This window comes from Dermacentor variabilis, chromosome 9 (assembly GCF_050947875.1).
Source record: "Dermacentor variabilis isolate Ectoservices chromosome 9, ASM5094787v1, whole genome shotgun sequence".
NCBI classification, from domain to species: Eukaryota; Metazoa; Arthropoda; class Arachnida; order Ixodida; family Ixodidae; genus Dermacentor; species Dermacentor variabilis.
In genome coordinates, this window is record NC_134576.1 from 114,326,659 (window position 1) to 114,340,864 (window position 14,206).

The following is a 14,206-nucleotide window of genomic DNA, read 5'->3' on the forward strand; positions in this document are numbered from 1 at the left end:
CTCTCGCACGTTGGTAAGCTGGAGGATGTGCATGCTATTTGAAGGTCATCAACATATACAGAATACATAATGGACCTAGGAATGATTTTTGCTATGGAGTTCATTTTCACTATGAAAAGTGTCGTACTTAAAATACAACCCTGCGGCACTCCATTCTCCTGGACGAATTTCTTCGACAGAGTTGCACCAAGGCGTACATGAAATGAACGGTCGGAGATGAAATCTTTCAAGCAGTTCAGCATCCTACCACGAATATCAAGTTCTGCTAGGTCGCGGAGAATACCAAACCTCCAGGCGGTATCGTAAGCCTTATCGATATCGAAAAAGACTGCTAAACAGTGTCGCTTGTGTACGAATGCTTCTCGCACTGTATTTTCTAGGCGGACGAGATGAGCAGTTGTTGAACACGTTTTTTTAAATCCGCACTGGTGGATGTCAAGGAGTTCACGTGATTGAAGAGTGAACTTCAGCCTAATGTTCAGGATACATTCAAATGATTTTGCCGGGCAACTTGTGAGGGCTATAGGCCTATAACTACTAGGGGTGGTTGGTGGTTTTGCAGGTTTCAGGAACGGTACAATCACGGCTTTTTTCCAAGCTTCCGGAATTTTTCCCGATACCCATATTTTATTGAAGAATTGCAGAAGTGCGTTCACAGCAGCGTCTGAGAGGTGAGCGAGCATTTCATAATGTATTTCATCAGGGCCGGGTGCCGTCTGTTTACCTGCGGACAGTACTTTTTGGATTTCGTGAAATGTGATTAATGCATTATATGGCTCATTTGTAGAACCACTTGTAGGAAGTTTTTGTTTTTCGGTTGTATGTTTGTGTTTCAAGAACGATTGAGTATAGTGTGAGGAACTTGAAACATTAGAAAAATGTTCCCCTAGTACGTCTGCCTGTTCCCCTATACTTGTTTGTGTGCCAGGAGCTGTTAAAAACGGAATTGTGAAAGGGGAGAAGCTGCCATTTAATTTATGGACTTGTTCCCACATTTTTTTGGATGTGGTTGAGCTGTTAATAGATGATATGTACTTCCTCCAGGAAGTTTTCTCAGCGTCTCGACGGATGCGGCGTGCGTTGGCTTTCGCCTTTTTAAAATTTACAAGATTACTATGGGTTGGGTATCTACGGAATATGCCCCACGCTTTGTATTGTTTCTTTTTTGCTTCCCTACATTCTTGCGTGTACCAGATTTTATGATGATGTCGAACCACTCCTGAGGACTGAGGAATAGCTAGCCGCGCGGCATTAATAATACAGGTTGTGAACAATTTGTTTTGATCGTCGACATTCAAATCTTTTGAAAAAACTTTTTCCAAGCTGGCCTGTTCTTGAAACAGTGCCCAGTTTGCTAAGTGTAGCTTCCAACGACGTGGTTTGCTTGGGATGATTTGTGGTGGGGATGATAACTTAATTTTTACAGGAAGGTGATCACATCCGTAGGGGTTGTCAACGACATCCCATTTAAAATCTGTAAAAAGTGATGGAGAGCACAGTGATAGATCTAGGCAACTCATAGCTCCTGTGCTTGGGCAGTAGTAAGTTGCCGCACCAGAGTTTAATAGGCATATGTCGTTTGTTAGAATAAAATCTTCAAGTGTTTGGCCCCTGGTATCAGTTGTTTTACTACCCCATAACGTGTTATGTGAATGAAAATCACCGCCTATTAAAAATGGTTCAGGTAGCTGCTCTAAAATTATCTCTAGATCTCTTACGGTAAAATGTGAATGTGGCGGAATGTACATTGAACAAATGGTGATAGTTTTGTGAGCTAAAACGGTGACAGCAACGGCTTCTATGTGAGTGTTAATGGGAACTTCTCTGGCTGCTATACCACCTGGCAGAACAATCGCTACACCACCTGACAGTCGGTTCGCCTGAGTACGGTCGCGCCGTACAACAGTGAAACCTTTTAAAAAGTTTTTGTGTTTTTCGCCTAGGTTGGTTTCCTGTAAGCACAGGGCCACAGGAGAGAAGTTTATTAACAGGTCTTTTATGTCACCTAAGTTATGTAAGAGACCTCTACAATTCCAATGGATCATAAAAGCCATTATAAAATTGAAAGGTAAAAAGTGATATTAACGAGTGAATGGGAGATAAGAAAGATGTTAGGTGACATGGATCTGAAGAAGGCAGATACAACAGAGTGATAACCCTTAGGTTATCGCCTTGTTATCTTTAGTTGTTATTGGGATTTTGTCCCTCTTACCGCGCTCGAGGGAGCGCTTGTCCTTCGGTGTCGAGGACAGCGGGGTTTTTGTTTCGACCTCCATTGCTCTCTCTGAGGCGCTGGAGGACCGAGAGTTTGGCGCCGAGACACGTGTCTCGGGCCTTGGAGTTCGCTTGATCTTAGGACCCTGCGGGACTGGTGTCTGCAGGGCCGTTGAAGAGGGCGGAGCAGTACTGACTGCTTCCACCACGGAGGCGGGAGGAGTCACTGCGGCACCACTGCGCGTGGGCTCGGAGGATTCCGGAAGCCTCTGTGACGCTGCCCCGCCTGCGTCACATCGGCATAACTGCGTCGCGAAAGGTACGACAGTCGTTTTCGGGCTTCGAAGAACGAGATTTTTTCTTTAACAGTTAGTGCAATGACTTCTTTTTCTTTTTTCCAGCAAGGGCAGGACCGCGAATAAGCTGGGTGATCTCCCTTGCAGTTAACACAATGTGGGGAAGAGGTGCAATTCTCAGATTGGTGTTCGTTGGAGCTGCATTTAGCACAAGTTGTTTGTCCTCGGCATGCATGTGAAGCGTGTCCAAACCTTTGGCATTTGAAACATCGTCTGGGGTTAGGGATATATGGTCTCACATTGACTTTGACATAACCGGCATCGAGAGAGGTAGGCATTACGCTTGTTCCGAAGGTGAGTATAACATGTTTGGTGGGGATTTCTTGATCGTTTCTGCGGATTTTTATTCTTTGTACTTTGGTTACATTTTGTTCCTGGAAACCTTCCAGCAGTTCCTCGTCGCTTAAAACAATAAAGTCTTCTTCAGATATTACTCCCCTGCTTGTATTAAGTGTTCTGTGGGCTGAAACAGTCACTGTCGCTTCGCCAATAGTGCTAAGATCAGAGAGCTTATCTGCTTGATCTTTGTTATTCAATTCTAGGAGGAGGTCCCCGCTAGACATTTTGGATGCTTTGTATGTTGGTCCGATTTTGTCTTTCAGACACTTCGCTACCAGGAAAGGAGAGAGTTTCCTTACCGGAATGTTGCTTTCACTATGCACTACATAGTACTTTGGAAATGTTGGGGCGTTGTTTTGAAAAGAAAATTGAAATGGTACTTCGGTGCGGCATCTCTTCAGACGCCGATCATAAACAACAGAGGCTTGCGCTGCCATAGGAAAATGTGTATGTTCGGCAACAGCGCCGACCGCCCACCACGGAGCCCAACGAGGGGACGCGGCACAGCTTGTGTACAAGCCTGCACGACGCCAGTCGTACGCCATCACTATAACCGAATATGGTGTACCCAAGGTAGGATATCCACACAAGGTTAACCCTTGCCGCCGTGGAGAAAGGAAGTAAATGGAAGAGAGAAGAAGACAGGAAAAATGTAAAGTGAGAGATAAAGACGAAGGTTTGAGAAGAGAGAGACAGGAAAAGGCGACTACCGATTTCCCCCGTGTGGGTCAGTCCGGGGGTGCCGTCTACGTGAAGCAGAGGCCAAAGAGGCGTGTTGCCTCCGCCGGGGGCCTTAAAGGTTCGAACACCCGGCATTGGCTCAACCCCCAGGATCCCCCTTTCCCCGGACACGGCTAAGCCGCGCACGGCTACACGCGGGAGGGTCCAACCCTCGTGTGCTCGGGTACGTGGTGTCGCAACACACCAAACGCCTGCTTGCGCAGACGCCCCTGCGGAGATAATGGGTAAATGGTCGGCCGCGGACTGCTCCAGCGTCCGTTGAGGCTGCCTCACGAGAATTGCTAGGTTCCACATATGTTCCTATTTCCCATGTACCCAGCAAGCGGCCTGATCATGCTTGGTCTCACTGCGGTGTTGGACTGGGTTTTTTCTCGAAAGATGATGGCCATCTGGGCCGAAGTGCGATCCCGTCTGTACATGTATTCAACATTCATGAGCATCCTCTTAGGCGTAGGTGTTTGTATGAAGTTCTGGTTGTTGTACTTGCGGTGATGTAAGTGTTGTTGTTTTCTCACTATATTGCACCGCTGTCATTTATTCAACTTTGTGTTGCAATGTTCAGAATGTGGCCACCCCTTAAAGCTAAGATAGACAGCAGCATCCAGGAAAAAAAAAATGATGCAGATTCCATGCACATGTTGAAATCCACATGAGCCGAAGGTTTCATGCAAAGATAAATTCTGTGAAACTAACTGCAATCTGTATATTTGTCCTTATTTTCATTCGATGTAGCAATGCCCCCTAGGCACTGTTTGCTTATGTACCGCGCTTGTCACAATTTTCGTATCAGGTAATTTATGCACGGCTAAGTGAACGCACTCAAGAGCTACTCAGTCTCGGACCGATTCATGAGGCTGAGTTTGTGTGAGTGCGGCTGAGTAGAATTCTTGGTGAATCTGCACACAGGTGCCAATAAATTAATTACAGTATGGACTAAATCAATGAGCAGCTGCATCTCGTATCTAAGATGATTCTTTAATTATGATGGCAGTAATTGAACGCATATGATTGTGCGAGTTTCTGCAGTAATACATGCTACTGCAATATCATCGGAAGGGCAACGTGTTCCCAATGATCGAGCAGTAAGGCTGGCTCACTTTCTTTCTGAGCCTCAGCATGGCCACAATGTGCGCAAGCTCGAAGTCATCGAGAGAGTCAATGAGCTGGTAGAAGGGCACCGCCGTCGGGTCAGTGCCATAGCCAGTTCCCTGCAGAATGCGCCACGTAAATTCGATTTCAACGGTACGTAGGACCTGCATAATATTATTGTTCTCCTTCATCCTGTGCAAGGAAGTCGCAACAAAGCCTTAATTGAGGTGCGCAGAAGAGTTTATTTCAATAGAAAACCTGCAGACGTAGGCTGTAAAAGACACCCGAAGCCTAAGAATACACGCATGCAGAACAAAGTCAATGCAAAATGAGGCAAACATCAGTAGGGTCCAACAAGCCACATAGACGTGACACTGCTGAATGCATGTGTGGCCATGATGGCAATGAGATGACGGTTCTTTAAATGATGGCGATGGTATAAGGACGACAGTATGGTGACGACAACATGGGGACATTGGGTTGACGACCCGCGCACGACGACGATCGCGTGACGACTACGGTACGATGACAATCGGAGGGCGAACATACTTAGTAGTCCAAGCTGGCAGACACCTTGGGTCACTGGGTCACGCTAAGAGGTAGAAAGATCGATAGATCATCATCAGCAGCGGCTGCAGCGGTAGCAGCAGCCGCCGCCGCCGCCTATTTCTGTGTCCGCTGCAAGACGGAGACCTCTCCCGGCGATCTCCATTTACCCGGTACTATCTTGCGTTAGTAGATTCGAACTTGCGCCTGCAAGTCCTAACTTCATCATCCCACCTAACTTTCTGTCATCTTCGAGTGCGCTTCCGTTCCATTGACACCCCTTCTGTAACTCTAATGATCCATTGGTTATTTGCCCTGCGCATTAAATAGCCTGCCCAGCTTCACTTTTTTTTTCTCTTAATATCAACAGGAATATCAGCTATCCCCGTTTGCTCTCGGGTCCACACGGCTTTTTCCTTTACCTCTTAGCGTTACGCCTCACATATTTCTTTTACATACGCTGAAACACAGCGTTGTCAGACATGGCGGAGTCCGGTCTAGTGCAAATCGCCCTTATAGCAGCGCTCTCACTGTAGCTGCCAATAAATGGTTAACGAAAGATTTCGTTTTCTTTAGGCGCATGAAATGGAAGCTTTGAAGGCATAGCGTGTCAAATTTGTGAGGTCGTTCGGTGATTGTGGTGTCCCTAAGCCTGACGAGCTGCGTCAGCATAGGAATAGTGGGGTGATTGTTAAAGAACTGTCTTAGCTTGGACTAGGTTGACACGAGGCACCAGATGGTGCCTCCTTTCGTTTACGTTTGCTTTCCTTACATTACGCTAAATTTAAAGAAAGAAAATGCGATAAAGAAAGAAAATGCGGACAAGACAGATGGCGTTTATTGTTGTGTGGCAAGATACCACTCAAAGGGTGTAAACGTTTCTTACACTCTTAAGCAAAATTGCACCCTTTTGCCACACAACGATAATCGTCATCTGTCTTGTCCGCATTTGCTTTCTTTAACGCGGCGAGCCCAGTACTTCCAAGTGACGAACGGCACGGGCGTTATCAGCATGACATAGCATTCCCGACAGGAAAGTAGCGGGCGCGGCATTTTCAAGAAAGGAAACGCAAGCAGGGAACATGACGATTATCTTTGTGTGGCAGAGATACACTCCAAAGGGTGTAACTTTGCCTACACTCTAAAAAATGTTTACACCCTTTGGGGCTGATCTTGTCCCACAACAATAATTGTCATCTGTCTTGCCCGCGTTTCCTTTCTTTAACGGTGCGAGCCCAGTACATACTTCCCAGTCACGAGCGGCATGCGCGTTATCAGTGTGACGCAGCTTCTCCACAGGAAAATAGCGAGAGCCGAGTTTTCAAGAAAGGAAACGCAAGCAAGGCAGATGACGATTATCGTTGTGGGACTGTATTGTCCGCATTTCCTTTCTTTAACGCTGCGAGCTTGGTACTTCCAAGTCACGAACAGCATGAAGCACGACAGAGCATTCTCGACAGGAATGTAGCAAGCGCAGCGTTTTCAAGAAAGGAAATGCGGGCAAGACAGATGACAATTATCGTTGTGTGGAAGATATACACTTCAAAGGATCTATATTTGTCTAAGAGTGTAGAGAAAAAAATTCAACAAGAGGGGGGACACTCCGCGAAAACCGGCCAGAGAAAACATATCCCGCTTTAGTTTTCACATCATCAGTTAGCCGAAGAGGGCATTGGTAAAAAGAATGTGAAATGAAGTTAAAAGACAATGTGTCTTTTATTCCTTCGCATTAGAACAGAATTATTTTGCGTATGAAACAAGAAATTAAAATTATGGGGTTTTGCGTTCCAAAACCACGATCTGATTATGGGGCACGCCATAGTAGGGGACTCCAGGAACGTTCACCGCCTGGAGTTCTTTAACGTGCACCTAAATCTAAGCGCACAGGTGTTTTCACATTCCGCCCCCTTCGAAAAGCGGCCGCCGTGACCGGGATTCGATCCCGGGACCTCATGCTCAGCATCCCAACAGCATAGCCACTAAGGAACCACGGCGGGTATGAAAGAACAGACATTTTGAGACTTCTTTATCTTACGTTACCTTGCGACAAGCCAATGACACTCCAGGCATGCCACCTACACAACAACGGGTAAGCAAGGCGGGCCGCGCATGTGAGTGTTCGGTGGACCGGCGTCCTAGTCTGTTTCCGTGTAGCTCACGCAAAGTGTGTTGTCTCGGCGTGTTTTTGCGTCCGTGCTGCTCTTCGCCACGGCACTCCTGTGGTATTTGACAATGGCAAGGTAAGACATTTTGTTTGGTAGAGCACGCGGTGTTTCAGGCACTTTAGGCGTAGGGCACGCTGGCCTCATCGCCTGCTGTGACGTAGTTAGCGAATGACAGGTCCGCCGCTGTGGCGTAGCTAGTTTAGAATGTACTGACTGTTACTGGGACAAGCTTGTGATGCTTTCCATGGGCCCCAACAATACATAGCTTATTTCGGGACAATAAAAGCATGGTGGCCTCACCCTCCGGCCACTTCGTCGCAGTTAGCGAAAGGCAAGTCGACCGTTGTGGAGCAGTTAGATTACAGTGTGTACCGAATCTTACGCGGCCAAGTTTGTGACACCTTTTGTGAAACCCGGCAACACGTAACTTATTTCAATACTCACACTTGTCGAATCTCGACGAATGATTGCCAGGAATGATAACCTGGGAGCATGTTGCTTGCGCGAGCAGAAGCCGGGCAAGGAATAATACGCGTGGGAACTTGATAACCAGGAAATAGTATCTCAAAAATTCCGTCTTCTGGACGACATCAAACGTGCTGTGCACCTACGCATTGGTTTTGAGTGCGGACATGGAAGGCATTCTGCAAGCGCCTGACTAGAAGACCGTGTTGCGGCCGCCTCTGTATACGTGACGTCCCGTTATATCGAATGAGGCCAAATTGTGTTGAGAACGCGCAGTGGCCCGTGTAGTTATGCTCGTAAATGTCACAAGATAAGGCCCTGGAATCTGGGAATACTGAAAAATGATTGTATGTCTTCGTCGTATGGCATTGTTTGTGATTCATGAGGTGTTTCTTTACTCCATGTTCGTAAAAAAAAAAATGTCGCCATGGTTCATATTCTCGGCCATTCCCCACTTTCGGACGTTCCGTATGCGCACGCAGTTTTCCTATCAGCTTTATATAGCAAATTGACACGTGCTTGGGCTTTCCGTTTTTCAGATGATGCCATTTGGTCACCTTTGTGTGGGAAATACTGTTCACTCATTCTTATCAGATTAGGCTCCTGGGCTGCTGTTCTCATATCTCATATTCTAAAAACCATGAGTGGAACTAGCGTAGGCAGTTCCTTGAAATCATTGATGGGACAGCTAGTGTCTCGGCACGCGGTCACGGTCATTCAATCACGCGGCTTTTTCCATCTTGTGCTGTACGTGTAAAGTGTGAAAAATAATTCCGCTGGGCATAGCTCGATGATAAACAATTGATTGGACTGTTTTATGGAATTAAGTGTGACTTTTATCATCGAAAATTATACCCTGAATTAAACAATTGGGAAGTTGTTTAACTTTCGCTAATCAATTGCGTATGTCTAATAATCGAAATTATCCTGGTGGTGGCAGAAGACTTATTACCAAGCAGTATAGCTCTCGTAATCGAATATTGGGCCCGTACCATTCTTAACAGCTTCACCAACATGCGCAAAATACGTAAGCTTGCAACCACAAGAGCGCGGTTCATAATGCACGCCCTAACCTTTTTCGCGGAGATAACCACAACAGTAATCGGCACGCGTGACCCGATTTTCTGACGCGTCATAGTTGAACGCGTGTTTGGTGCCTCCAAACACAGCAGGATGCCTTGTCGAGTTGCACAAGTCATTCCCCAAGCACTGCAGGCGCTTTCGCCCACCCTTAACAGCCGTAGAACTCGGCGCGACTGGAAGATGCATACGAACAAAGATATACGCGGTGTTCGGCACGAACCATTTTATTTGAGAATGCCTCCGAGCCTGCTTGTATTAAAATATGAAGGCGTCGGTGAACAGCAGGAAAATGTTCTGCGACGATTGCGATACTTCCTAATGCGAAATTTGGGTGCCACTCTATACGTGTTTCCACTTCATGATATATTGAGGCATTGCACCGATTGGTGCGATGCCTCAAGATATCGCGAAATCATTGGCCACACAATTGCCGCTTCCCGGCAACTGCAGCTTATCCATCCGTAATCTTTACCGGGAAACGCCTGCGGAGAACACTATGCGCGAAGGCGTGCTTTCTGGTTCTTTTTTTTTGCCCACATGGCCGATCCCGCCGCTGCCGCGGATGCGCGGACATGAGTGCCATCTCGTGGTGCTTCGAGGTGGCTTCCACATCTTTCCTCCTCGCACTCTGTTCACTCTCGCCGTCTTTCATCCGCCGCTGCGCTCCGTGTTCGCTCTATCATTCGCTGTGCTCGTTCGCTCGGTTACGCCGAGGCACGACGACGCTCAACGCAGGAATGGGCGCCTATGAGCTGCGCTCGAAAACCAGCGAAATGTCAAATGCTTTCTTCTTGCCTCGCTGAATACTCAACTGAACACCCGCCGTCGTTTCTTAGTGGCTAAGGCGTTGCATCGCTTCACGCTAGGACACGGGATCAAATCCTGGCCAAGGCCGCCGCGTTACCATGAGGGTGAAGTGTGAAAACGCCCGTGTAACGTGCAGATAGACAAGCTCAGGTGGTCAAAATTTGTCGGCATTCCACCACTACGGCGTTTCTCATAATGAGATCCTGCTTTTGGCTCGACAAACCCCAGAATTTATTTATATGCAGCATCCTGTTTTAAATTGTGAAGTAACCTAGATTCACGCCGCATCCTACATCACAGATCACACGCCACAGTTGAATCACAAACAGTGCAATGTGCGAAGAAAAAAGAAAGCAAGCAATGTAGACGTCGATGGCGATTTTCAATGTTATCGAATGACCAAACAATTCTAGAAATCTATTCGACTTATTGAAAAGTGTTGCAGCATCGATTGCGGTAGCAAATAATAGACAGCTATACGAAGTGAGGATAGCAGTCCTATCGACAGTACAAGTTTGCAAACGTTAGCTTACTAACTAAATTAACAAGCATGGTGTCACGCACACAAACAAATATGAACACACCTCACTCGATGACCGTGCGTACTTGTCACAACTCTGGAGTGAGAAAGCGAGACAGCAGCAGCGATCGAATTGATCTTCGTGTTGTCTCTCGCTTCAACGCGAATTAAGCAGCACGAACACAAACTGCAAGCAAAACTAACGCGAAATGGGCGGAAAATCGTCGTCCCGTGACTCATTCCTGTTATGGGTTTTTTTATACTGCGTACCAGTCGGGTTAAAAATTTACTATTGCCATTTCTTGGGCGTGTTGGTAAATTGAAAGCATATTTAGCGCCAGCAAACAAGGACGGAAGGTAGCGCATTGTGTTGTCGTCTCCCTTCAGTCCTTGTTTGCTGGCGCTAAATGTGCTTAAAAATTTACTCCCCTGCTGACATAGGGTTTGGGTTTGTCCTCGGACACCCACCCAGAATAAAACGCACAAGACCAAAGAGCAGTTGCACATGAGCGGCCAAAACCCCAATCTCGGCTAATTTTCGTTAACACTGCAGCGCACACGAAGCTATCAACCGTCTACGTTCTCTGTCCCCATAGTCGATCGCAGAAGCCTGGCTTAGAGCGCCTGGCGAGGTTTTTATTGTGCTGCTGTCCTACGCAACGTACTACGCTGTTTCATAAATAATAGGTGGAACCACAAAAGCTATGAAGACTTTCTTCACGGTTCACGTTCACAGCAAAAAAAAAAAAGCTCCACATGCGAAAAAAATATATGCATATGCGTAATGTAATTTACCATACATCAAGTGTCCTACGTTAATTTTTCGAAATATGAGTTACAACATGAACAGCATCGCCGATAGGAAATCATTTATCCCCGATTCCGCGAAGCTACGTGTTTCTGCAGCAAGCGGGCACAATGCATCGCGTGCCCTCACGACACTGAAGTTGCATTGTAGTACGTTAATACCAAGGTTTGTCAAGCTTCGTTTTCATCCACTGGATTAAGTTTATCCAATGCTGTGGCATCTTATGGACGCGCACTTGGTTCATGTCTCCTGTCTTTATTGCACTATAATTTGCACGAAAATACTGCAGCACTATCAGAGTAAAATTTCACACGCCACATGCTCTTATACTTAATTGTAAATGCTTCAACGTAAAATATACTTTATTGTTGACACCTCTATGTCCAGCTCTAAATTTAATGGTCTGATGACTGCTTGCATACAACGGCTGACTTAGAGCTGCCTCTTCAATATTTGAACACATCAGCAGCTGTACAAGGACAACTTGCATGAAGAGGCGATTGTAAACGCGTCGCAACATTGGCTTGGCATGTCCGGGAGAAGCAGCGGTGTGCACTTCGAAAGCGAGGTTCCGTCGCTCGCCTGTTCACCTCGCAGATTTATTTCCCTCGCTTTTTACATCTCGTCGCTGTGCTGCTTTGTCTTTTACCTTTTGTTGTTTTGATGTTGGTTCTAACGCGTAGTTATTCTAGTCGGGTTGTCGTGCATATTACGCGCTTGGTATCCGGCGGCGTGTTCATAAATGCTCGTATTCCACGCAAGAGCACGTTCTACTGGAAGCCGCATTCTACTGACAGGGTGACCGAAGCCCCGGTCACCCTGACAGCCAAAGTCTTTTTTTCTCGGAGAGCGGCACTCTTCGCTGGGAACTCATTCTCAACCAGATCGGTTACAATAATCTCACTAACAAACCGCGCGGTTCGATTAAAAAAAAGCAAAAAAGAACGAAGCGTAGCCGTCTTGTGCTCAACTTCATTTATTGGTTCCTTAAGGATAACCTTTACGGTCTATGGTTATGTTAATCTGTGAGACGGCCATAGGAAGTGCGCGCTTTTAGCCTGTTACGTTAAAGAGCGACAATGAGGAGCTAAGCGAAAACATGTACACAGGAAGGGAAGGGGTACGTTATGCGGCAATAATGTGTGTGTCAGGTCACGGCAGGGGTTCGTTCCATTGCAATAGCTGCTGAGGGCCCTTCAATTTCGCTGCTCCTAGCCTTTGTAAGAATCACCATAATCGTCATAATCAAGTTCTTTGGCAGAATATATCGCAAACAATATATTCTGTTAGATGATACCTGTAATCTGTTCACGAGTGTGCGACAAATTTTCATCCTGCCACCATAACCACAGTGATAAGCGGATTCTTCACATCAATGCCGACAATCACGCCGCCGGCATCCCCGCCGCGCACATTAATCTTGCCAAGTAACGAAAGTCTCTTACTTAACAACGGTATTTTAGACAATAAACGAGTTTCATTCCACTTTAGTTAGCGTCAACTCTCTGAATATCGCAAGAGGAGTTAAGCCGTTGCGGAAGTCGACGGCTGGAATGGCTCTACGTTTCTTCGGTCATATCCGTAGACTCGGCGAGCACATTGCTGGGCACAAAGCGGGCGATTACAAAAGCTCCTGCGCTGATGAAAACCGGAATCTCCTCCGACCACCGCAAGAGGTCCTTCCAAGCTTCCCACTCAGCGCTTGTCCAGGAAGACATGCCGTACGTGAAAATTTGCTTGTGTTTTTCCAGTAGTCCATTAACCAGGTCGTGGAGGAAGATGACGTTGGTGTAAGGCTCGAAGCGGGATGCGTCGGGCCTGAGGACGAGACAATGAGATTGTAATGTTCCGAAACACTGATGAAACGTCGGCGTACAATTTCCCCTCATACGTTAATTACGGACCCTCGCTGCAATACGCAAACTCTCTGTGAATTCTGCATGAATTGCACAGACATACAGAATAAAGCCAACGGAAATGGCCGCTTGCTTTGGGCGCCGAAATCAGTTAATGTGACAGCAGCACATTCTTGTAGTCGACAGCGCCATCTTTTGAACAGCAACTTCTTTGAGGTGCACGCAACCTGGTCCTTAGCCGCTACAGCATAGTGGTATGACTTCAGGAATACATGCACAAACACCAGTTCTGAAATTTAACTTTCTGGCCAGTCGCTTAAGTGGCTCAAAGGCTCCCGCTTTTACCTAGTTCTCCTTTTGCTCATTCTCTTGAATTTCATCTCTCGCCTTCCCCGTGTTTTCCCTCAACGGGTATAGGGCTTTCTGCTCTCAAGTACGATGCCGCCAACTCAATGTCCGACAAAAGTGGCCCATACTATCAGGCTAAAAAAATAGCGCAGGTTGGACTATTTTCACGACGGCATTACTGTTACCTAAAGTGGACCTTTTAGCATGTTCACTCGTCGGTAAGGTTCTACATCCAGAAGGGACAGATATGATATTATGAAAGCTGCTGCGGACACCTTGGTATAATTTCTAGCACGTTGAGTTCATAAATTCATTGCGACATCCCTATGTGCCACAAGCGACTTAGTGTAGCTCTGCCTCGAAATTCTGGCCTACGCGGCTATGATTTTAAACACAAGTACCAGAGCGCACAATACATGCGGCGCGCTCTCAAGGAAGGAACAGCACATTGTGCTCAAAGCGATTTTTGTGCAAACAGATCGCCAAACGAAATAGAACAGGAAGTATGAACATAAACTGCAGCATTAGCTTTCTCGTGTAGCTAAATTGGGGGCCACCTTCGTGAATGCAAGTAATCCTTAAGCCCTCCAATACGGCGTCTCTCATAGGCAGAGGATTGCTTCCAAAGATGTACAGAACGCTAAACAATTATCAGCCATGACTTTTCACCGCACCTGACAATTTTGTCGATGAGAGCGAGCCTGTCGCCCACAGCCTTCCTCTTGTCGTCAGGGAGTTCGTGTAGGCCAACGAACACGGGCATCTCTCCTGTTTCCCCCCAAAAAAATTAAACGTGAGACAACCGTGAAACTAATGTGCCATCACGCTTTCTCTGTTTAGGATCCGCTTTTTGCAGGTTTTCAGCCAGC